The sequence below is a fragment of the Chiloscyllium plagiosum genome, unplaced genomic scaffold (genome assembly GCF_037043375.1).
Source record: "Chiloscyllium plagiosum isolate Xiang-an unplaced genomic scaffold, Cpla_swu_hap1 HiC_scaffold_46, whole genome shotgun sequence".
In the NCBI taxonomy this organism is placed as follows: Eukaryota; Metazoa; Chordata; class Chondrichthyes; order Orectolobiformes; family Hemiscylliidae; genus Chiloscyllium; species Chiloscyllium plagiosum.
In genome coordinates, this window is record NW_028270184.1 from 40,650,046 (window position 1) to 40,674,933 (window position 24,888).

Below are 24,888 nucleotides of genomic sequence, written 5' to 3' on the forward strand. Positions count from 1 at the left end.
GAACAAAATGGAACTGAGCTAAATTGAATTGAAATGGACGGAACTGAATTGAACACAATTGAATTGAACTGAACAGACCTGAACTGAGCTGAATTGAACTACACTGAATTGACTGAACTGAAATTAACTGAAACGAATTGAACTGAATTAAGCATAATGTAACACATGTATTGGGCCAAGCAGTGGAATGTGGTGTAAAATTATGTCCCAATACATGTGTGAATCATAATGTAACACATGTATTGGGCCAAGCAGTGGAATGTGGTGAAACGGTTAAAAATTATGTCCCAATACATGTGTGAATCTAACCGGAATGGAGGTGTTGCTTAGTCCCGTGTGAATCTTATTACACACCTCCCCGTGTGAATCTTCTTATCTGTATGTAACCAGAATGGAATGTGTTTTTTAGCCTTGCTCTGCTGTTCACATGAATGTTTATATCTGGAAAAGAGTATATCAGCTGGAAAAGTCTCCAGTTCGGTGAGTCTGCTCCGGGGTTACGTTTAACCGCCGAGCGTGGGTTGTTGGCAACCGCTCTACGAGAACTGACGGCTCCCAGTTCCGGTAACATGTAGAGTGAGTATAAGCCAGACCCGTTGTAAGTATGAGACCTGGTTGTGGCGACGCTGCGGGGAATAAAATGCTCATATTCTAGCAGACTCGCCTCTTGGTCGTTTGTTCTGTGTCAGACTACTCTCCTACGAACCTGACCTTGAGAATTTTTTAAAACCCACCCTCAACCAATACTCTCTATTTCTGGACTCTCCGACTCAGGGAAAAGACCTTGTCTGTTTACCCTATCCACGCTACTAATGATTTTATAAACCTCGACGGAGGGCACCTGTCAGTCTCTGATGCTCCAGAGAAAGAAAGCCCGAGCCTTTTTGCTCTCTTCCTGCAGCTCAAACTCTGGCAATATCCTTGTAAATCTTTTTTGAACCCTTTCACGTTTCACAACATCCTTCCAATTGACGGAGAACAGAAGTGCACACAATATTCCAAAAGAGACCTGACCAATTTCCTGTACATGACCTTCCGACTGCTATACTCAATGCTCTGATCAATCAAGGAATGTATTCCAAACACTTTCTTCAATATCCTATCTTCCTGCAACTCTACGTTCAAGGAAATATGAACCCGCACTGCAAGATATCTTTGTTCATCTACACTATCTAGGAATTTGCCACTAAGTGTATCAGTTCTGTTAAGATTTGCTTTTCCAAAATGCAGCACGTCACATTTATCTGAATTAAACTCCATCTGCCACTTCTCACCCATCTGAACAACATCTTCTTGTAATCTGAGGTAACCCTCTTTGCTGTCCACTATACTCCAATTTTGGTGTCATCTGCAAAATTACTAACTGTACCTCCTATGCTCATATATAAATCATATATATAAATGAGGAAATATAGTTGACCCAGCACTGATCCTTGCGGCATTCCATTGGTCACATGCCTCCAATCTGTAAAACAACCCTCCACCACCACCCTGCCTTCTACATTTGAGCCAGTTCTGTATCCAAACTGCTAGTTCTCCCTGTATTCCATGAGATCTAACCTTGCTAACCAGTCTTCCATGGGGAACATTGTCGAGCGCCTGACTGAATTCCATAGATCATGCCCACCTCTCTGCCTTCATCAATCCTCTTTGATTCATCTTCAAATCACTCAATCAAGTTTGTGAGACATGATTTCCCACGCACATAGTCATGCTGACTATCACTAATCAGTCATTGCTTTTCAGAATACATGCACATCTTGTTCCTCAGGATTCCCTTCAACAACTTGCCCAGCATCAATGTCAGGCTCACCGGTCGATAGTTCCCTGGCTTGTCCTTACCACCTTTCTTAAACAGCAGCACCACGTTAACCAACCTCTCGTCTTTCGGCATCTCACCTGTGATAATTGATGAAACAAATATCTCAGCAAGAGGCCCAGCAATCACATTCCCAGCTTCCCAGAGTTCTAGGGTACACCTGATCAGGTGCGGGGGATTAACCAAGCTTTACGGGTTACAAGACACCCAGCAAGTCCTCCTCTGTAAGGTGGACATATTCAACATGTCGACATCTATTTTCCCACATTCGAAATTGCCCATGTCCTTCTCCACAGTGAACACTGATGCAAAATATTCAGTTAGTATCTCTGCCATCTCCTGCGGTTCCATGCGTAGGCTACCTTGCTGATCTTTGAGGAGCCCTATTCTCTCTCGAGTTACCCTTTTGTTATTAAATGTATTCATAAACACCCTTGGGATTATTCATAAATCTATTTGCGAAAGCTTTCTCATGTCCCCTTTTTGCCCTCCTGATTTCCCTCTTAAGTATACTCCTACTGTCTTTAATGCTCAGGGTTTTTGCAAAATGCAAAATATTACATCTTGATAAAACAAACGAGGGCAGACTCACACTAATTAAAAACAGGGCCTCGAGTAGTGATATGGAACAAAGAGGCCGAAGGGTTCGGGTCTTTCAAGTCTGTGTCACATGTAGACAGGGTGGTTATGAAGGTGCTTAGCACACTTGCCTTCATTGCTCAGACCTTTGAGTACAAGAGCTGGGACATTATTTTGGATGTTAGGGAGGCCTTTTTTGGAATTCGGTGTTCAGTTCTGGTCATGCTGATATCGGGAGGACATTATGTAGTTGGAGCGGAGTCAGAAGAGATTTACCAGGATGTTGATGGGAATGGACAGTTTGAATTATATGCAGAGGCTGGATAGGCTGCGACTTCTTTCACTGGCGCGCAGGAAGTTGAGGAGTGACCTTATTAGACGTTTCTCAAATCATGGAGGGTTGGTATCAGTAACGTGAACAGCAGGTGTCCTTTCCAGGAAGGGACGCGATTCAAGATTGGGTACATACCTTTTAAGGTGACAGCAGAACGGCTTTAAAAAGGTGTTCGGGAATTTTTTTTTAATTTTTGTTCAGACAATGGTTTATGTGTGGAATGAACTATCAGAGGAAGTGGTAGTTGTGAATCAAATTTCAATTTTAGCTTGGCACAGTGGCTCAGTGATTAGCACTGCTGCCAGGGTCCCAGGTTCGATTCCAGCTATGGACAACTGTCTCTGTGGGACTTGCATATTCTCCCAGTGTCTGCATGGGTTTCTTCCAGGGGCTCCAGTTTCCTCCCTAATGAGAGAGCAGCCCTATGGTCTGGTAGGGCAATGCTGCCTTTACCTTTTACACAGTGATGCCACTGTGTTTCTGGGATGGGGAGAGGGAATGCTGAAGGTAGTGGATGGGACACCACTCAGGCACAATGCTTTGTCCTGGAGGACGTTCACTTTCTTTAATAGTGTTGGGGGCTGCACTGATGCAGGCAAGTGGAGAATGTTCCAACAGAATCCTGATGTGCGCCTTATAGAGAGCAAACAGACATTGGGGAATCATGGGTTTGGGGAAACCGAGGTGTTCTCCTTGTAGCAAAGGCAATTGATAGGAGCTGTGACAGAGGGGTTTAGAAAAGTTACACGTTATAATAATAAACCTTATACCCATCAGCTCATTATACAAGGATTACAGGACACACATTGGGAAGATTCAAAGGAGAACTTTTATGCAGCAAATGGGATTCAAATGGAATACAATACTCACACCCAATGCAAATATCCAGGTCCTGATGAAGTGACTAATTCAATCAGAGTTAGGTGTTATAATGACTGAGATTACCATCTGAATGTCCACCTGTAGTATCCTGTAATACAAGTTTATTAAATCCATCACTGTCAGTTCAGGTTAGAAACTCGCACCATCCCCTCCTCCTGGCCCAGGATGACTGGACACATTACCCCTTGTGGAGGTCAGCAGTCAGTTCAGGTGGAAATCTATATGGATTTCTAGGAGTTTCCAACTTGGAATTTCATGTGACTGAACAGGGCAGATGTTTGACACATGGGACAGAATATTCCAAGAGTCAGTGAGATGTGGAGAGCAGGATTTGCTTCTTTTTTTCCCTTCCGTGCTGCCGCTGTGCCTCAGCAATAAGACATGGGGTGTGAAAGGCTCATGCAGCTCGATGGGCAAGTTGCCTCCATTCTGACCAATGGGCAGCAAGCTCTTCCCATAGAGTATCTCTAAAAACAGAGCAACTCTGCATGCTTCACACTGCCCAGTGCTCCCAGTAAATGTTTAGAAGGATTTGGGGGGGAGGGGGCGGGAACTCCTGGAAAAGGCATAACTGTCAAGTTCTAGGAGGATTGTGAATAGAGAGAGATGAACAGGAGAAGGGGGCAACAAGTTGTGAGATGGAGTATAATTTGGGAAAAAAGTGAAGTCGGTCATTTTGGAGGGGATAATAAGAGAACAGAGTGCTATTTATATGGTGGAAACTGTAGAAAGCTGCACCACAAAAGGATCGGGGCGGGGGGGGGGGGGATTAATTGTGCAGGCAACACTGAAAGCTAGCAGATTCTGGGTCAGTCACGAAATCAAGGGTTCATTTCAGATTCATCAAGTTTAAGGTAACACCGACACGGGTATGGGGTTTCAGTAGCAATGGAGCTGGGGTGAGTTGGAGACAAGCAACATTTTAGAGATTGGAATTCCTGGTGTTTGTGATTGCGTAGATGTCTGATCAGAAGGTCACCTTGGGGTTACAGATATGACAGCAAAGTTGTGAAGAGTGTAGTTCTGCCTCAGACTGCACCCAGTGAGAGGGAGGGGCTCAGCAGTAAGGGAAAGGAATTTGTAATAGCAACTGAAGGTAATGGGTTTAACCGTAACAATGTTTCTTTGGAAGAAATAGCAGTTAATCGAGTAGTGGGAATGTGATAAGTAGTTTGGTAACTGAGTAACAGTGGGACAATGGAGAGGGATGATGGGGAGGCAGAGCTGGACATCGTCAGTGTACATGTGAACCTCACACTGTGCTTTTGGACGATGTCACCTCCTGGCAGTGCGCAGGTGAGAAACAGGAGGACCAAGGATTGATCCTTGAGGGACACCAAATACAAGGAATTCAGAAAGGAAAGGGAGAGTGGAGATGGAGCAGGACTTACAAATGATGGTGAGGTCAAATGTTAGGTTTTTTTTTGCAGAATGGATGAGAAGGACATAACCAGAAAAGACAGACAGACAGAACAAGGAACAATACCTGTGAATTGGCGAGGGGGAGTGATGAGGAGGAAACAGAGTTGGAATGTCTGCAGTTTAGCGAGACTAGTAAAAGATCAAGATGAGCTCTGATAAGGCTTGACAAGAGACTGGAGAAAGATGTAAGATTGGGACAGAAATCAGGAACACCATGTGAGGCAGCTTGTCTCGGTGGGCTCGTGGGAGGGAGGGAAGCAGCAGAGGCAGCTGATCGGATTGTCTCAGTCTTAGTGACAGAGAAACTCAATGTGCTCCTTGCCCTTGTTGTTGGAGGGAAGGATGAAGGAGACAGGATGATGGACAGGGTTTTACAAAGAAACAAAACCAGGGTTAGTAATATTTAAAATGAAGGAACAAACCTAACGTATTTAACTTTTATCCAGAATATTAAAATGTACAACTGAAGTCCTTGTTCGAATCCCAGATCGGCAGATGGTAGAATCTGAATTCAAGAGAAAATAACTGGAATTAGGAATCTCCTGATCTCCATGGAACCATTGTCAATGGCGAAAAACATCCTGCCAACCTGACGGTCGCCCAACAAGCTACTCACTGTATTAATCACTGCAAAGTCTCAACAAAGGAATGAAACTGAATGGACCACTTGGCATCTAACAAGGCATTAGGAAATACAACCACAGAATCAGCCCTCTCGACTCTGCAACATCCTGCTCACTAACATCTGTTTTTTTTGTGCCAAAACGTGGCGAGCGGTCTCACAGACTAGTCAAGGAACAGCCTGACATCGTCATACTCACAGAGTAATCCCTTACAGATAATGGCCAGACACCACCATCACCATCCCTAGATATCGAGAGTGTGATGATGGAAAAGCACAACAAGTCAGGCAGCATCCGACAAGCAGGAGAATCGACATTTCGAGCCTAAGCCCTTCATCAGCCTGACCTGCTGTGCTTTTCCAGCACCACACTCTCGACTCTGATCTCCAGCATCTGCAGTCTTCACTTTCTCCTGAAATCTCTGGATATGTCCTGTCACCCCAGCAGGACAGACCAGGCAGAGGTGATGGCACAGTTGTGTACACACAGGAACCATTTGCCCTGGGAGTACTCAGCATTGATTTTGGACACCAGGAAGTCTCATGGCTTCTGCTGATTACCAGGTACTGTGTTCCCACAGCTGATGAATCAGTGCTTCTCCATGTTGAATAACACTTGGAGGAAGCACTGACGCAATAAAATGGTGACAAGCCTACTCTGGGTACAGGATTTCAATGTCCTCTACCAAGAGAAGCTCAGCAGCAGGATTACTGACTGAGCTGGTCGGGTCCTCAAGGACATAGCTGCTCAACTGCGTTTGCAGCAGGCGGTAATGGAACCAGCAAGAGGGAAAAACATACTAGATCTTATCAGTATCAATCTGCCAGCTGCAAATACATCTGTCCATGACAGTATCGGTAAGAGCGACCATCCCACAGTCTTTTTGGAGACAAAGCCTCACCTTAAAGTTGAGAAAAACCTCTATCGTGCTGAGTGGTACTATCACCATGCTAAATGAGACAGATGTAGGAACTCAAACTGGATCTCTCTGAGGCACTGTGGGATAACAACAGTAGCAGAACTGTTCTCCAGCACAATCTGTAATCTCATGGGTTTGTACATCCCGCACTCACCCATCACAATGGACAAAAAAGGAGGGCATGCCATGAGCAGCACCAGGCATACCTAAAAATGAAATGCCAACCTGGTGAAGTGTGGTGAAAGGGTTAAAATTGTGTCCCAATACATGTGTGAATCTAACCGAAAATGGAAGGTGTCGCTTAGTCCCGTGTGAATCTTATTACACACCTTCCCGTGTGAATCTTCTTATCTGTATGTGACCAGAATGGAATGTGTTTTTCAGCCTTGCTCTGCTGTTCACATGAATGTTTAGATCTCGAAAAGAGTATATCAGCTGGAAAAGTCTCCAGTTCGGTAGAGTCTGCTCCGGGGTTGCGTTTAACCGCCGAGCGTGGGTTGTTGGCAACCGCTCTACGAGAACTGACGGCTCCCAGTTCCGGTAACACGTAGAGTGAGTATAAACCAGACCCGTTGTAAGTACGAGACCTGGTTGTGGCGACGCTGCGGGGAATAAAACACTTATATTCTAGCAGACTCGCCTCTTGGCTGTTTGTTCTGTGTCAGACTACTTTCCTGCGAGCCTGGTCCTTGACCTTGAGAATTTTTTAAAACATTTTGGCGTAGTCGGCAGGATCAATCGCAATTGAGGAAAGATTTTGATACAGAACAATGTTTTGGAAAAAGGCTAAGAAACCAGAGGAACAAACTGTGGAGGTCCCGACCGTCCCGGGATGGCATGGACCGTGGCATGGCGTGGCAGTTTGTTTGAGAAATGGTGGGGGGCGACCGGAGAACTGGGAGGCCGAGGGCGTAGGAACCCCAGGGTCGCTGCTGTCCACCCTTGAGAGGATCCCAGTCCTGCCGAAGAACCCCTTGCCTGGGGTACAGCGGAGGATGTGGGCCTGTGCGGCGGCTTGTAGACAACAGTCAGACAAGCGCCAAAAAGCTGAAGCAGAATTAGCCCTCCTGAAACATGAGCAGGGACTCAGTTCGGGAGATGCCTCTATGTTGAGGCAGGAAATTATGAAGTTAAAAGCTGAATTGACAGCATTAACTGAACTAGCAGGACGAACTATTATGTATCTGTCTGCTAAGAAACGGAAAGAGAAAAGGAAGGTCCCTCGAACCCCGGACCCAGTACAAGTACGGGCGTTTGTAGCCCAGTTAAATAACGGGGATCGGTGGGATATCGATCATTGGGATGGGAACATTTGGGGAGATTCAGATGATCAGTACGAAGAGGACCCACCCGTACTCCAAGCTAAACCAGTGGTTAGGAGAAAGCAGGTTCAGAGACGTCTCCCAGTGCAACGGGAGGTAATGTTAGATGAGGAAGGAAACCCTATACGGAATGAACAAGGGGAGGCAATTATGCATGAATTACCGCGGGCTCAGCCTCCTGCAGAATTCTCTGAATTAACGGAAGACTTCACTACCGATGAGGTGTTGTTTATCACCCAGAAAACCCGACGTAATCCTGGGGAGCCGTTAGAGCTATGGCTAATTCGGCTCCTCGAGGAAGGGGGGCAACAAGTGCAGGTAGACTATCAGGATGCTCCCAAGTTTGGTGGATTAGCAAAGGATGCTGCCATAGACCTGGGGTACCGCAGACAAGCCAAGGATATGGTAATAGATCGCAGTATGGGGACCTTATTTGGGATGTATGCCAGGGCAGTGGCCGAACAGTATCCCTTCCCGTCCGATTGGCCCCCCTTGGAAGGAACTTGGACAACAATTAAGGAAGGGGTTCAGAGGCTAACCCGTTTGTGTGTGCGGGATGCCCTGTTGCTGGGAGTGCTGGACGAGGTAGATAACACAAATGTCAGTAGACAGACTAGAGACCACCGAGTGAAGACTGCCCCCCCCCCCCCCCCCATTATAAACCACTGTTATTAACCATAATGTTGAGTGGACGGGGAGAAACCCTAGGAGATGCCCGTAGTATGATGAGGGAGATGGGTGGTTTGGGGGATTGGGGACCCACAACCCGTGCTTCTCAGGGGGGCACGGAGGGGCGTCGCCCTGATGCTCGGGCAGGGGGAAAAGTAAACCCTAATCAAGGAAGTAACCAAGGCCCCTCACGGCGTGCTTTGTGGCAAGCTTTGATACGGGCGCAGGTCCCAGCATCGGAGATTGATGGCCTACCTACACCGGAATTAAAAGACTTATGCAGACGAAAGGGACTGAAGGTGTCCCGGGTAGAGACGGAGTCCCGACCCACTATGGAAGACCTAGTGGAATTACTAACACAAAAATGTCAGACACGGGGTCCGGTTGTTAATGAGCCTCGAAGGGGTAGAACTTCCACTTCCCAGCGGTGGGAATCCTCGGAGGACGAGGAGGAGGAGGAGGTACGGCCTCCCCTCCGAGAGTGTTATAAAGTGGATAGGCGTGGCCGGAAACCTAGTAAGAAAGGCAAGAACAAAGAAGGGCGAGGCAAACGTCTTTACCCAGTGCTGTCTGGGGAAGATCTGTGGCTGCGCAATGCCACCGATATTCGGAATCGTCATCGATTCATGTGGTTAATAACGGTACTGCCCTCGACGAACACCCCGTCTGAGGCGTTATTAAACCCCACGCGGGGCGGGCCAGCACCGAAGAGGGGTGCCACGGGGGGCGTGCGGTCGCATCGAACACAGTTGGCCCCTATTATGTCAACTTGTCAACAGATGGCCCGGGCGGTACTGCACACTGATGTTCATTGGCGGGTACAGTTGCCCCTCATACCCGAGTGTCATACCAAGAGGCGGCGACGAGCGTGGTACGACACCCTGCTGGGAGGCGCAGGAACTGTTATGGGTATCTCGAATGCCATTGACTCTGAGGTAACCCGTACTAAATTATCTAACACGGGACAGGCCACCTCACAAGGACTACATACTATTGGAAGGTGGATGCCATCCGTAATGATGACTCAAGGAGAGACAGCTGAAATAATGATACGATCTCTGCAATGGGAACTGGATGTCTGGGGTGCCACTCAGGAACTGTTTGAGAACATTACGGCTCAGTTAAATTGGACTGCCTGTCATATTCAAATGTTGCATGCTCAAATACAGAAAGAACGCTTTTTGCGTGTGGTAACATCCCCCAATGTACAAGCGTGGAGGGGAATATGGAATGTATCTGAGAAATTGTGGATGATAACCCATCCAGAACGAACATGGTGTAACGCAACTATGTGTAACGGATACTTTGTTCCCATGAATGTAACCCACACTGTTACGGTCTGTCGATATTATGTATTACCAGTGATTACATCTTCTGGATATTATTTTCTGAAGACAAGGGGACAGTGGTTTAGCCCAGATACCAATATTACCTATGATCTGTCCGCTTGTGAACAGACTGATCAGGGGAAAACTTGCCTACTGATGGACAGGTATCGGGACCCTTGCTTGACTAAGGGAACGGCCCTGTGCGAATGGACTGTTGAAACTCCAAGGGACATGATGTGGCAGATTGGGCCACACACGTTCTGTGTGGCTACCAATAATCCACATCCTATGCTTCCCTCAGCACCGTTCTCGGGATGCCTCTCAAATGTCTATCAGTGGCACTGGCAGAATCAGACCTATCTGTTGACCACTTATAGCAGTGCTCGCCACTTTACCAAGGTGCAGTGGAAAGTGCTGATGAATCCTTGGAACATTTCCCTGGATCGGTTTAAGCGAGGATTGGACCGATCCGAGGAGCTTAAGCAGATATTACGAAAGCATCAAACCAATGTCACCAAGGTTACGGTGTCTACCTTTATACATGGACAGGAGGTAGTACATGCTGCCCGTGTAGTGGACGTGGAGTCAGCTCATCATTGGTGGGACATATTGAGTGGTATGTCCTCCACTGCGGGGACATTCCTGTTCCCACCTTTGTCGATCCTGGTAGCGGTCCTGGTGATTTTAACATGCTGTAATGTCCTGACTTGCTTGTATATTTGGCGTGTACGTAGGCGCTTGTTAGAAAGAATACATATGGGCATAATGTAACACATGTATTGGGCCAAGCAGTGGAATGTGGTGTAAAATTATGTCCCAATACATGTGTGAATCATAATGTAACACATGTATTGGGCCAAGCAGTGGAATGTGGTGAAAGGGTTAAAATTGTGTCCCAATACATGTGTGAATCTAACCGAAAATGGAAGGTGTCGCTTAGTCCCGTGTGAATCTTATTACACACCTTCCCGTGTGAATCTTCTTATCTGTATGTGACCAGAATGGAATGTGTTTTTCAGCCTTGCTCTGCTGTTCACATGAATGTTTAGATCTCGAAAAGAGTATATCAGCTGGAAAAGTCTCCAGTTCGGTGGAGTCTGCTCCGGGGTTGCGTTTAACCGCCGAGCGTGGGTTGTTGGCAACCGCTCTACGAGAACTGACGGCTCCCAGTTCCGGTAACACGTAGAGTGAGTATCAACCAGACCCGTTGTAAGTACGAGACCTGGTTGTGGCGACGCTGCGGGGAATAAAACACTTATATTCTAGCAGACTCGCCTCTTGGCTGTTTGTTCTGTGTCAGACTACTTTCCTGCGAGCCTGGTCCTTGACCTTGAGAATTTTTAAAACATGAAGCTACCAAGCAGGACTATCTGCATATCAAACAGCATCAGCAGCAAGCAACAGAGCTAAGTGATCCCACAATCAATGGATCAGATCAGAGCTCTGCAGTTCTGCCACACCCAGTTGTGAATGATAATGGACAATTAAACAACTCGTTGCAGGAAGCACTACAGATATCCCCACCCTTACTGATGGAGGGGTTTCACACATCCATGCAAAAGATAAGATGACAGCATTTGCAGTAATTTTCAGCCAGATGCAAAGTGAGATGATCCATCTCAGTATTCTCCAGTGGTTCCCAACGTCACAGATGTGAGCTTTAAGCCAGTTCAATTTAGTTCGAATAATATCGAGAAATGGTTAAGTCGTGTAAAGGCTATGGGTCCTGCTAACATTCTGGCAATAATACTGATAGCTTGTGCTCCAGAACTTGCCATCCACCAAGCCACTTACCGCTCCAGCACTGGCACGACCGACAATGTGGAACATGCCTGGACCGACCCAGGCATGTTCAACACAAAGACACAGGGCAAATCCAACCCAGCCAATTTCCCTCTGTCAGTCCACACTCGATCAGCAGTAAAGTGATGGAAGTAGTCATCAACAGGGCTACCAAGCAGCAGCTGTTCAGCAACAGCCAGCTGAGCGACACTCATTTTAGGCTCCACCAGGGCCACTCAGCTCCCGATTGTGTTACCGACCTGATTCACAACCTGACAACCAGCTGAATCCCGGAGGTGAGGTGAGAGTGACAGCCCAGTCCCACTCCAAGACCACTAATTCTAGCTGATTGCACCCTCATCTCAGCTCATATACTGAAACTCTCATCCATCGTGTGTTATCTCCAGACTAATTATCCAAACACACTCCTGGCCAGCCTCCCAAATTCAACCTCCCTGTAATCTCAAGAAAAAAATGAAAGCTCTATCGCCCACGTGCTCACTTCTCCCCAAACATGTTCATCAGTCAAAAGGCTCCTATTCATAAGCAACAACAATTTAAAATTCTCATTCTTGATTTGATTCCTGGCTGTGATCATCCCTAGCTCCCTGCACCACACATCCTTTGTCGAGGTCTCAACCCATTTTCTTTGAGACTCCCAACGACTTGTTAATTCATTACTTCAACTATGTGGCTGATTTTACAGTTAGTAGAGCAACATGGTCTGGAATTTGCAGACAAAACCTCACAGGTCTGCTTTCCACCTTAAGACATCCCTCAAAATCTGCTTTTTGGCAATGCTTTTGGTCGCCTGACCTAAAATCTCCATCTCTGGCCTTATATCTAAAGTTCTCAATTGTATTTTTGTGAAATTATAAGCATGATAATAAAACTACAAACTGTTCTTGATTTGGAAATTATCTTCAAATAATCACTGTTGCTGTAATGAATAATCTGTAAAGCCACTTACCCAACCACATTGTGGGAGCACCTTCACCACACAAACTGCAGCTGTACAAGAAAGTCAAACATCACCCTCTCCACAGGCAACAGGGCTTTGGCATTAATCACTGGTATCTGTGGAAGGAGAAACACAGTTGACATTTCAGGGAGTGCAAAACGGATGATAGGGAATGAAAAAGAAAAACGTAATCTGATAATAGAGCAGCACTTGGTCAGGGGCTGGCCGCAGTGAAAAACTCATTTATAAAGGGTCTATAAAAGTAATAATACAATACTAAACAGACCAAAAATACACCCATGGTTCGAGACTGAGGAAGCTAGATATTGACAAAGTGGTCATGAGGGAGCCCAGAGGTGAATCAGAGCAATATTAGCTGCTTTGATCCCAATGACCAGAGAAAGGCTGCACATGCGCCTTGCTGCACCTTGCCCCCTACAAAGATGGCGGCTCTGCACGTGTCCAGTGAATCGTTTTCCCGAATAAAGATGGCGGCGCTCACTCAGGCCTGCAGCCGCACTGAGGCAATTCCCCATTTACTGCAAACACGGGACTGGGACGTTCAAATTTGTGTTTTCCGACGTGCACAATTTGTTTGTAAAACCTCTCCGCTCATAGCATCACAGTTTTTCTCCCGTTTCCCAGTTTATTTCTTTCCTTACCGTATCCTTTCTCTCCATAACTTCCCGAACATTCATTACAGCGACTCTGCACCGCGTGCGAGTGATCACATGGTTGATTAGCTCCGCCCTTCTTTCACTTTGATTGGTTGGACGACCAACCTCCCGCCAGGTCATCCTGCTCCGCCCACCGTCCTTTCATTGGTCCGGTGCTGACATCAATTACCTAGAGCATGCGCAGTGTGTCCTGCTTTCGCTGATATGTTGGGTAATGTGATGGGAGAGTTTGCTGAGGGTAAGAATTCCCTTTGTGTGAGCTCTGCAGTAGATTTCCTTTATTCATGGAGGGAATTGCCTTCCTACTCATGACTGTATAGCTATGATTGATGAATCAATGCCATCGGAACCAGTACATAAACACCCCATTTTCATATCTGAGATCTTTCGCACATTGTATCACGCTTTTCTTTGGAAACAAAAAACATGAAACGGAGCCTCAAGGAATCGGAGCAGGCATAGGGCATTCATTCCCTTCAGCTTGTTCCTCCATTCTATCAGATCATGGCTGGGCCAACCCAGACCTCAACACCTCTTTTATGCTTGATCCGCATAGACCTCAACTGCTCAATATTTCAAAAATCTTTCTGACAATAGACAATAGGTGCAGGAGTAGGCCATTCTGCCCTTCGAGCCTGCACCACCATTCAATATGATCATGGCTGATCATTCCTAATCAATATCCTCTTCCTGCCTTATCTCCATAACCCTTGATTCCACTATCTTTGAGAGCTCTATCCAACTCTTTCTTAAATGAATCCAGAGACTGGGCCTCCACTGCCCTCTGGTGCAGAGAATTCCACACAGCTACCACTCCCTGGGTGAAGAGGTTTCTCCTCATCTCTGTCCTAAATGGACTACCCAGTATTTCTAAGCTCAGGTTCGGCACTCACCCATCAGCGGAAACATGTTTCCTGCTCCAGAGTGTCCAATCATTTCATAATCTTATATGTCTCAATCAGATCCCCTCTCAGTCTCCTAAACTCAAGGGTATACAAGCCAAGTCGCTTCAGTCTTTCAGTGTAAGGTAATCCCGCCATTCCAGGAATTGACCTCGTGAACCTACGCTGCACTCCCTCAATAGCCAGAATGTCTTTCCTCCAATTTGGAGACCAGAACTGCACACAGTACTCCAGGTGTGGTCTCACCAGGGCCCTGTACAGCTGCAGAAGCACGTCTTTGCTTCTATACTCAATTCCTCTTGTTATGAAGGCCAGCATGCTATTAGCCTTCTTCACTATCTGCCCTCTTTTAAAATAATTTGAGATAGAATCATAGATTCCCTACTGTGTAGAAAGAGGCCCTTCAGCCCAACAAGCCAGAACAACCCTCCAAAGAGTAACCCAATCATTCCCCTCCCACATTTAACTTTCACAATTGTTTGGCTGAGAAAATTCTAGCCATTCACTGAGAGGAGAAAAAAAATACTTTTTCTAAAATGAATGTTCTCTTATGTAATGTCCCCTGGTTTGAGACTTCACTGGTGCTAGAAGATCTAGTCAACATCTACTCTGTCATGCTCCTCAGAATCTTGTTTCCATAAGATCACCCCTGCACATCTATTCTTGATAAGTCAACCCTTTCATCCTCGAAGCACCTAAGTGAATCTTTTTTGAATGGTTTCCTATGTTAGTTTATCCTTTATTAAATATGGGAGCTAACATTGTATACAGCACTGCAAGTGAGGACTCAGCAACAGCCAGTGTGGTTAACCAATCCTCAATCCATGCTAATACATTACGCCGATACCATGAGCTCCTAAATTGTGCAATTAACTTTTATGTAGCACCTTTATGTAGCATTTTTAAAATCCAAATACAGAACAGCATTGGATTGCCCTTTATCAGCCCTGCTTGTTATCTCCTCAATGATTTGTCGCAAATTTGTCAAATATAGTTTCTCTTTCACAAAACCCAGTCTATCATGTTTAATGATAAGCTTTTCTTTTCTAAATGTCCTGCAATTTCTTACTTTAATATTCGACTCTGTACATTCTTTCAGGAGATTTGCGAAGTATGATTCCCCTCTCTTAAATCCATGCAGACTCTATCCAATCCTGTCACTGTTCATTAAGAAACTTGACTGTACGCCAATGTAGTTTGTAAATGTATCTGTATTTATTTTTAAAAATCGATTACTTATCAAAGCTGGACCCATGCAATATCAATAAATTAGTGATTCCGAATTTGGGTTATAATGTTTTTTCTGGTAATTCCTTTTCGTACTGTGTTATGCAGACAGCACCAAGTGATCACTCAAAATTGTGAGTAACTTTGAAAATAATATATTTTAAAAATGACATTCCAAAATGCTGCCTCATTATTGTGCAAGGAGGATTTTGCATTCAATCGTTTGCAGACAAAATTGAACAGATATTTGTTGCAATTTGGCCAGACTGCAGGTTACACCAAAGTGGCAACTCTGATCTCAAATTCTTACTTGACACTACCCAAGGCGATACTGATGGGAATTCACTTTGCCATTCTTGTTCACCAGCTTTATTTCCAGGTTTAATCGTATAATCATTCTAGAGCTTGTAATTTTAGACAATTTCTCTTTTAGGTACATATTTAAATATCATCCTGAAAAGTTGCACTGAATGGTACCAAATCTGAAATTAGTCGATAATCTGATAGTAACGTGCTTTGACCCTTCTACGTATGTATTGGCATAAGTCTATGCCAGTTATTTTTCTGAAGCCTGTGATTCCTGATGAAGGGCTTATGCTCGAACCATCAACTCTCCTGCTTCTCGGATGCTGCCTGACTTGCTGTGCTTTTCCAGCATGACACTTTTCGATTCTGATGTCCACCTTCTTTGGTCATCACTTTCTCCTTTGAGTAGATTAAACCAAGAAGAATTACTGTTGATCAAAGTGCTATAGGAACCAATTCATGAAATTCAGATATCTCACATTTACCTTAACTATGTGAAGGCTAAGACATTACTAAATTAATGTCAGTAATTGAAAGTGTGCTGACAAACTTGTGCAGTATCAGTGCCTCACCTTTAGAGTGTTCCCAGATATCGCACAGCTGCAGTATTTTGTTTTGCACTCAGCTCTATGTTGTTCTCACTTGTTTCTTTGTGAAAGATTACAAAATTAACTTGGATGAATGAACTTATGATTTATTTAACCAATGTTGGGAGAAAAAAAAAATGTCAGTATTTCAAGTGCTGATAAAGTAAAATAAACTGATAATCAGTAGAAAGGATGTAAGATGAATATGGAACAAATGCTGGCAAATGGGATTAGATTAATTTTTGATATCTGGTCAGCATGGGCAAGTTGGACTGAAAGGTCTGATTTTGTGTTGTACAACTGTGACTTCATTCTCTCAATTATTCAAGAAGTTAAATACTTCGAGGAGGAAAAGGAGAATTTATGCAGAGAATGCACTTGCAATGATATTTGAGGTATATCAAACTCACATTGTTTCATGACCTTTTCCTCTGGGTTCTTCAATGAACAAAGTTGTTTTATTATCTGAATAACTATGTATCATGTGATTTGTTTTGCACAAAATATTTCGTTAGGATCTAGTGAATGATTAAGAAGTGTTCATTTTTAAAATTTAGGCAGCTTGATTGTTAAGCAAGAAAAAGTGAGCGTTTTACTCCCACTGAATCATTGTTCTATATAAGATAACAAGCTTTTTATCTTTTCTGGGCACTGAATATATGGAAGTCAATTCTGAAGGAAAACATTCTCGTCGGTAATAGAGTAGTTGCTTCTGGTCACTCTTCAAGCTATAGAGGCTAGGAAAGAAATGAGTTGGTCAAAGTTTGCAACATCATTTGGATGGACTATGCTCTTTGGGGAAACTTGCAAGATCTGGAGAAGAAACACGTGTTTCAGAGTGTATGCAATAAACCTGAACATTGTTATTTTTTCACAGAGCTTGGGACCCGACTGGAGCAGCAATGAAGCTCGTATTGTTTCTTAAATTTACGAGCTTGTCAAATTATTGTTGGTAAATGCAGGTGACTTTATCAAAGCACATTTCACATGCCCCAGCTAGGAATTTGGTCCAAATTCTGTCAGTCCATCCATTCCTATTGATAACAGGTATTTTAAATGCGAGCACTCCATTTAACTATTTGAATCGAATACTTCAGTGATTAAGTCCTCTTGGATTCTTAATTTCAAATTACTCAATGTGATTTTTTGTTCCCCCCTGAAACTGCAAAGAACTGGGCAGTTCCGGAATATTCCAAATATTTACAATAGATGCATTTACACAATTAAAGGCAACCTGGCAGATTTGAATACCATTCGGGTAGTCAACAACAATACATAAGTAACTTTATGAATTGCTTACTGTACACCAACAACGTAAGCCAAGTACTATTGAAACCACAGATTGTCTCCCAAGGATTCCCAAATCTAAAAAGTGCATTCCAGATATGCTCACTATCACCATCTGGGAGCAGTCTCCCAAAGTGCTCCCAGAATTTAGAAAGCACATACACTGCCCTCTAAAGCTAAATCTGCTGTCACAGGCTTCACTCTTATTGTATACAATGACATTTATTGTCCAGTTCTTTAACGTGACAAATTATTTTACAAACAATTTATAAAATACTTTAAATCCTGAAAAAATGTGATGTCAGCCCTTTGTAGGAGTGAATGGAAAGTGTGATGTTTGCTTGACCTTTGGCTCTATGTATCAGGCCGAACTGAACTTTTAGCAAGATGTGGGATGTTTCCCACACACTTTGTTTAAAAAAACAAAGATTATGCTCTGAGATTTAAATGTCCAATCAGGTTTAATAAAAATCATTCCAAAAATTGAGTTTGACTTCAGCTCCTTTAAAGAGACATGCGCTTGGCCTTCAATTTTGTGACATGTGATCATTCTTTGGTAAAGGTGGCTGTGTGCAACACTGCAGGATGTTGTGCTGAACTGCCTCATTGGGTGGATGAGCTTTATTACTGGTGTCACTCGGCTAATTTTGAAATGGAATGTTACTTTGAGTTAAATCTTGTTTTTAAACTGAGACGTGCTTGTAAACAAAGTTCAAGAAAGAAAGCACAGTGATGTAGAACCGCAGGTCCAGCAGCATCTCTGAGGGGAATTAAACATTGTCAGTTCCAAGTCCAGTGACCTTTTGTCCGTTCAGACGAAGAGTCAGTGAACTTGAAATGTAACATTTTTTTCTCTTCACCGATGCCCTCAGAACTGCTGAGTTTCTCCAGCACTTTGTTTCTGGGGTTCAGATCTCCAGCACCTACAGTTTATTGTTTTGTTATAGATCCTATGATTTGACTTGGGGAGCGAGAGGCAGCAACTGTGATCAACGAGGATAAAACTCCCCAACCACGGAAAACAAACTGGTTCTTTATACTTTACAAAACACGACTGTAAATAAGAAATGCAATTAAGCTAAGTGCAAGAAGACATACCACCGGCCTTGTCTCAAACCTGCTACTCATCTATGAGGACTAATCTGTCAGAATTGTGTTTGCTCGTTTCCTTTGAGATCACAGTCCACAAATGTCCCAGTTCCAATTCCTGGGCCGGGCCCGGTTACCACATTGCAGTGGGGTGGGGAGCTTTGTGTCAGCCTGAAGTTTTTGTTAAGAGTAACATTGCGGGTTGACGTTGACGGTATTGACTAATACTGTGTCATCAAACTTGGAGGAAATCCTTCCGAATGTATTGATAAACTGGACTGAGCCTGTTTCCATGCAGCCCTGTTAGTAGTGTTGCAATATTCTAAGTTAAGAATAACACAACACCAGGTTATAGTCCTTCAGGTTTATTTGGAAGCGCCACGAGCTTTCGGAGCGCCGCTGCTTCATCAGGTGATTGTGGAGGGAACAATTCTAAGGCACAGAATTTATAGCAAAAATTTAGAGTGTGATGTAACTGAAATTATCCATTGAAAAATACCTTGATTGTCTGGTGAGTCTTTCATCTGTTCGAATACCATGAGAGTTTCACTTCTTTCATGTGTAAATCACAAAGCCTTTTTTTTTAAAAAGTTGCATTCCTGACAGTGGCCCACCAAATCACTCATTGTATTAATCACTGCACAGTCTCAAACAAGGAATGAAACTGGATGGATCACATTACATCTACCAATGCACTGGAAAATACAACAACACAATCAGCCCTCTTGACCCTGCAACGTCTGTCTCACTGTGGGCCACCAGCAGCAGCAGAACTGTACTCCAGGCCAATCTGAAGTCTCATGGCCTGGTATATCCCCGACTCAACCATTAACAGCAAGCCAGGGGAATCAACTATAGTTCAATGGAGAGTTCCGCAGGGTATGCCAGGAGCAATACCAGCCATAGCTAAAAATGTGGTGCCAACCTGGTGAAGCTACAGTGCAAGCAACACCAAATAGAACTATGTGATCCAAAAACCAATGGATCAGATCTGAGTTCTGCCACACCTAGTCAGGAATGGTGATGGACAATTAAACAACTCACTGCAGACAGCCATCACAGATATCCCCACCCTTACCGATGGAGGGGCCTCACACATTAATGCATCAGATAAGACGGCAGCATTTGCAGCAATCTTCAGCCAGCAGTGCCAAGTGGATGAGCCTTCTCCATTTGTCTATGACATCACAGATGTGAATCGAATTGGTTCAAAACTCATTTCAAATCAGATCAAGAAATCGATAAGCAGTGTAAAGGTTATGATCCCTGCCAGCATTGTGGCAATAATACTGATGGCTGTGCTCCAGAACTTGCTGAAACTGTGTTGCTGGAAAAGCGCAGCAGGTCAGGCAACATCCAAGGAGCAGGAGAATCGACGTTTCGGGCATGAGCCCTTCTTTAGGAATGAGTTCCTGAATGCTGCCTGACCTGCTGCGCTTTCCCAGCAGCACATTTTCAGCTCTGATCTCCAGCATCTGCAGTTCTCACTTTCTCCTCCAGAACTTGCTGCCCACCAAGACAAGTAGTGCTCCAGCACTGGCATCTACCACATTGGGAAATGTTTCCCAGTGTTGCTCAACACAAAAACGCAGGACACATCCAACCCAGCCAATTTCCCTCCATCAGTCCACACTCGCTCAGCAGTCAAGTGATAGACGTTGTCATCGACAGTGCTGTCAAGCAAATGCTCACAATAACCTGCTAAGTGATGCCCAGTTTGGGTTCTTCCAGGGCCAATCAGCTTCTGAGATTGTTACAAACTTGATTCACAAACTGACAAACAGCTGAATCCCACAGCTGAGGGTAACAGCCCAGTCCCACTCCAAGACCACTATTTCGACTTAGAACATAGAACATAGAAGAATACAGCGCAGTCCAGGCCCTTTGGCCCTCGATGTTGCGCCGATCCAAGCCCACCTAACCTATACTAATCCACTATCCTCCGGTGATATCACCTAACCTCACCACAGTCTCAGCTCATTTACTGAAACTCTCATTCATTTATTTTGTTAACTCTAGATTTCATTATCTAAACCCACTCCTGACCAGCATCCCACAATCACCCTCCTTATAATCTTCAGAATATTGAAAACTCTACCGCCCAAATGCTCACTTGTACCAGAGCTTGCTGCTCCATCAAAGGTCTCCTATTTATAAGCAACAGCAATTTACTTTCACACCCTTGACTTAATTCCTGGCTGTAATCATTCCTATCTCCATGCACCAGACACACTTTCACATCTCAATAAGTCATTTTAGTTTAGACTCCCAATGATGTGTTTATTTTTGAGTTCAGCTGTGTGACTGTTTCTGTAGATTCCAAGGCGACACGATCTGGAATTCCCACCCTGTAAGATCTGCTTTCTACCATTAAGTCATTCCTGAAAAATTGCTTATTTCGCAAAGGTTTGGTCACCAGACATAATATTCTCCATCTGTGGCCTTATGTCAAAAGTTCTCAATATTTTTGTGAAATTAAAAATGTGTTGATTTGTACAGATATCTTCTACTCTTCACTATCTCTGAGTGCATAATCTGTAATGTCTCCTATCCAACCACGCTGTGGGAGCACATTCACTATTCCAACTGCAGCAGTACAAGGAAGTCAAACATCACCTTCTTAACAGGCAACAGAGCTTTGGCCTTGATCACTTGTATCTGTGGAAGGAGAAATACACATCATGTTTCAGGGATTGCAATATGTTTTCTAGGGAATGAAAATGGTGCAGAATTTGACTGTCAGAAATGGAAGGAAAATCCACTCACTTATTGGAAAAAAAAACTCTTGACTGTCAAAGATATTGTGGAAAAAATAACCTGATAATGGAACATATGGTCAGGAGCCAGGCAGCAGTGGACAATTCATTTACAAAGAGGTCTGTGAACGTAATAGTAAAATACTACACAGAGCAAAAATACACACGAGAGACTGAGATAGCTAGACAACAAACAAGTGGACATCAAGGAGCCCAGAGATGAATCAGAGCAATGTTCACTTTTATGATCCCACAGTCAGAGATGTCTAGCACAGAAACAGACTCTTCGGTCCAACCCACCTATGCCAACCAGATATTCTAACCTAATGTATTCCCATTTTCCAGCACTTGGCCAACATCCCTCTGAACCCTTCCTATTCAAATGCCTTTGAAATGTTACAATTTTAGTTGCGCTTTCGGCTCCTTTTGAATTCCCCCCACCACCACCCTAAACCTATATCCTCTAGTTCTGGGATCCACCAACCCTTGTCTATTTACGCTATCCATGTCCCTCACGATTTTTATAAGCCTCTATAGCATCACACCTCAGCCCATTATGCCTCTCCCTGCAATTCAAATCCTCCAACGCTGGTAACATCCTTGAAAATCAATTCTCAAACCTTTCAAGTTTCAGTGCCTCCTTCTGATAGGAGGGAGACCAGAACTGCACACAATATTCCCAAAGTGACCTAACCAATGTCCTGTCCAGCTCTTTTACTCAATGCTCTGACCAATAAAGGGAAGCATACGAAATGCCTTCTTCACTATCCTATCTCCTGCGACTCTAATTTCAAGGAAATATGAACCTACATTACAAGGTCTCTTTGTTCAGCAAGACTCTCCAAAACCTTACAACGCAGTGTGTGAGTCCTGCTCTGATTTGCTTTTGTAAAATGCAGCACCTCACATTTATCTGAATTAAACCCTATCTGCCACTCCCCAGCCCATTGTTCCATCCGATCAATATCCCATTGTACTCGGAGATACCCTTTATCACTGTCCACAATACTTCCAATTTTGGTGTCACCTGCAAACTTACTATCTGTACCGCCTCTATTCACATCCAAATCATTTAAATGAATGACAAAACAAATCCAGAAAAAAAACAACATTTCTCTGGGTGTGAATATGCTCTGTGTAAATCCTGCCCTCTGACTCTCTTCCAGAGAAGGCTGCACATGCGTCCCGCTGAACTTTGCCCCCTACAAAGCTGGCGGCTGCACGTGTCCAGTGAATCGTTGCCCCGAATAAAGATGGTGGTGCTTACTCGAGTCAATCGCTGGGTGAGGTATTTTCCCGTTTACTGCAAAAACGGGACTAAGTTTCAAATTTGTATTTTCCGATGTGCACCAAATGTCTATAAACCCTCTCAGCCCATACCAACACCATTCCCCTCCCGCTTGCTGCTGTTTATTTCTATCCTCACCAACAGCTCTCCGTACACACATCCCGAACCAACCGCGAGGATGATCACGTGGTACAGTCTAGTCCAGCCCCTCATTCACTCTGATTGGTCGGAGGACCAACTCCCCCCAGGTCCTCCAGCTCTGTCCCTGCCTTTCCATTGGTCCGCCGCTGACATCAATCACCCAGGGCCCATTGTTGGCTGGAGCATGCGGATTGCTTCGTGGCTTTTGTTGCTGTTCATGAGTTACAAGAGTTAAAAATGACACAACACCATCTCAAAACCACCTGATGAAGAAGCAGCAAACCTAATGCCTCCAAATAATCCTGTTGACCAATAGCCTGGTGTTCTGTGAATTTTACGTATATCCATCCCAATCCAACACCAACACCTCCAAGTCACGAATGAGGGAGGGATGTATAACCTAAGAACTAGGAACAGTACAAAGCCGTCCTGCCCTTCGAGCCTACTCTGCCATTCAATAAGATCATGGCTGATCATTTCGTGGACACAGAACCATTTACCCATGTTCTCACCGTGTCCATTAATTAATTACGTTTTAAAAAATCTAACCTAGCTTTAAAAACGTTTTCTAAACTAGCATCAACTACTTCCCTGGGCAATGAATTCCATAGAGGTCAAGAAGTTCCTTCTCAATTCAGTCTTAAATCTACTGCCTCTAGTCTTGCGGTGATGCCCTCTTGTCCGAGCTTCACCTGCCAATGGAAACATCTCTCTACTTCTATGTTATCCATTCCATTCATTATTTTATATGTTTCCATTCTTCTGAATTCCAATGAATATAATGCCAATCTACTCAGTCTCTCTTAAGCCAACCCCTCAACTCCGGAATCACCTAGTTAACCTCCTCTGCACCCCCTATCGTGCCAGTACATCCTTTCTCAAGTAAGGAGATACAAACTGCATGCAGTACGCCAGGTGTGGCCTCACCAGCACTCAAATACAGCTGGAACATAACCTTTGCTTTTAAACACATTCCTTTCAGCAATGAAGAACAAAATTCCATTTGCTTTCTGAACTGATTGTTGTACCTGGTGACAGACCTTCATGCAGAAGGATGCTCAGGTCACTCTGCAGAGCAAATGATGCAACTTTTTAACATTCAAGTGATTTTTTTTAATGTTACTACAACCAAAGAGTATAACCTTTATATTTACAAACATTCTATTTCATTTGACAGACCATTACCCACTCACTCAATGTATCTATGTTCCTCTGCAAAGTTTCACAGTCCTCCGCTCACTTTATTCTGCTAATCATCTTCGTGTCACATGCAAAATTTGACACCCTACACGTGGTTCCAATTCCAAATCATCTGTATCAGTTGTAAATAATTGCAGTCCCAACACCGCTCCCTGAGGCATACTACTTGTCAATGATTGCCAGCCAGAATAATACTCATTTGTTCCCACACTTTGCTTCCTATTAGTTTACCAATCTTCTATCCATGCTAATACGCTACCGCTAACGCCATGCACCCTTATATTATGCAACAGCCTCTTGCACAGCACCTTGTTGATGGTCTTTTGGAAATCCAGGTACACCGCATCCACTGGGTTCCCGTTGTCCACCTTGCTTGAAATGTCTTCATAGAATTCAAAAAGATTGGTCAACCATGACCTGCCCTTCATGAACCCATGCTGCGTCTGTACAAAGGGGCAATTCCTATCGATATTCCGTATTATTTCTTCCTTGATAATCTTTCCCACTGCAGAGACTAAACTAACTGGTCTATAATTCCCCACTTTTTGTCCACCGCCTTTTTAAAACAGTGGTGTCACTTCTGCTGTTTTCCAATCTGCTGCGACTGCCACAGAGTCCAGTGAATTTTGGAAAATTACTGCCAGTGCATTTGCTATTTTTCCTGGCATCTCTTTTAGTACCCTGGGATGCATTCCACCAAGGTCAGGAAACTTTTCTATCATTAGCTCAATTACCTCCAAACAGTCTAAAACTAGCTGTTCTGAAATAATGATAATTTCCAAATCCTC

At 44.1% G+C, this 24,888-nt stretch overlaps 1 long non-coding RNA gene across 1 annotated transcript; it reads right to left on the reverse strand.

Moving 5' to 3' along the window:
• Positions 1 to 3,610: 3,610 nt before the first annotated feature.
• LOC148136328 (uncharacterized) lies at positions 3,611 to 13,364 on the reverse strand. The gene is made up of 3 exons (XR_015754613.1): positions 13,303 to 13,364; positions 12,650 to 12,756; positions 3,611 to 3,702 (listed from the first exon to the last, which is right to left on the reverse strand). It is a non-coding gene; the product is annotated as an uncharacterized LOC148136328 (long non-coding RNA).
• Between the last annotated feature and the right edge of the window lie 11,524 nt (positions 13,365 to 24,888).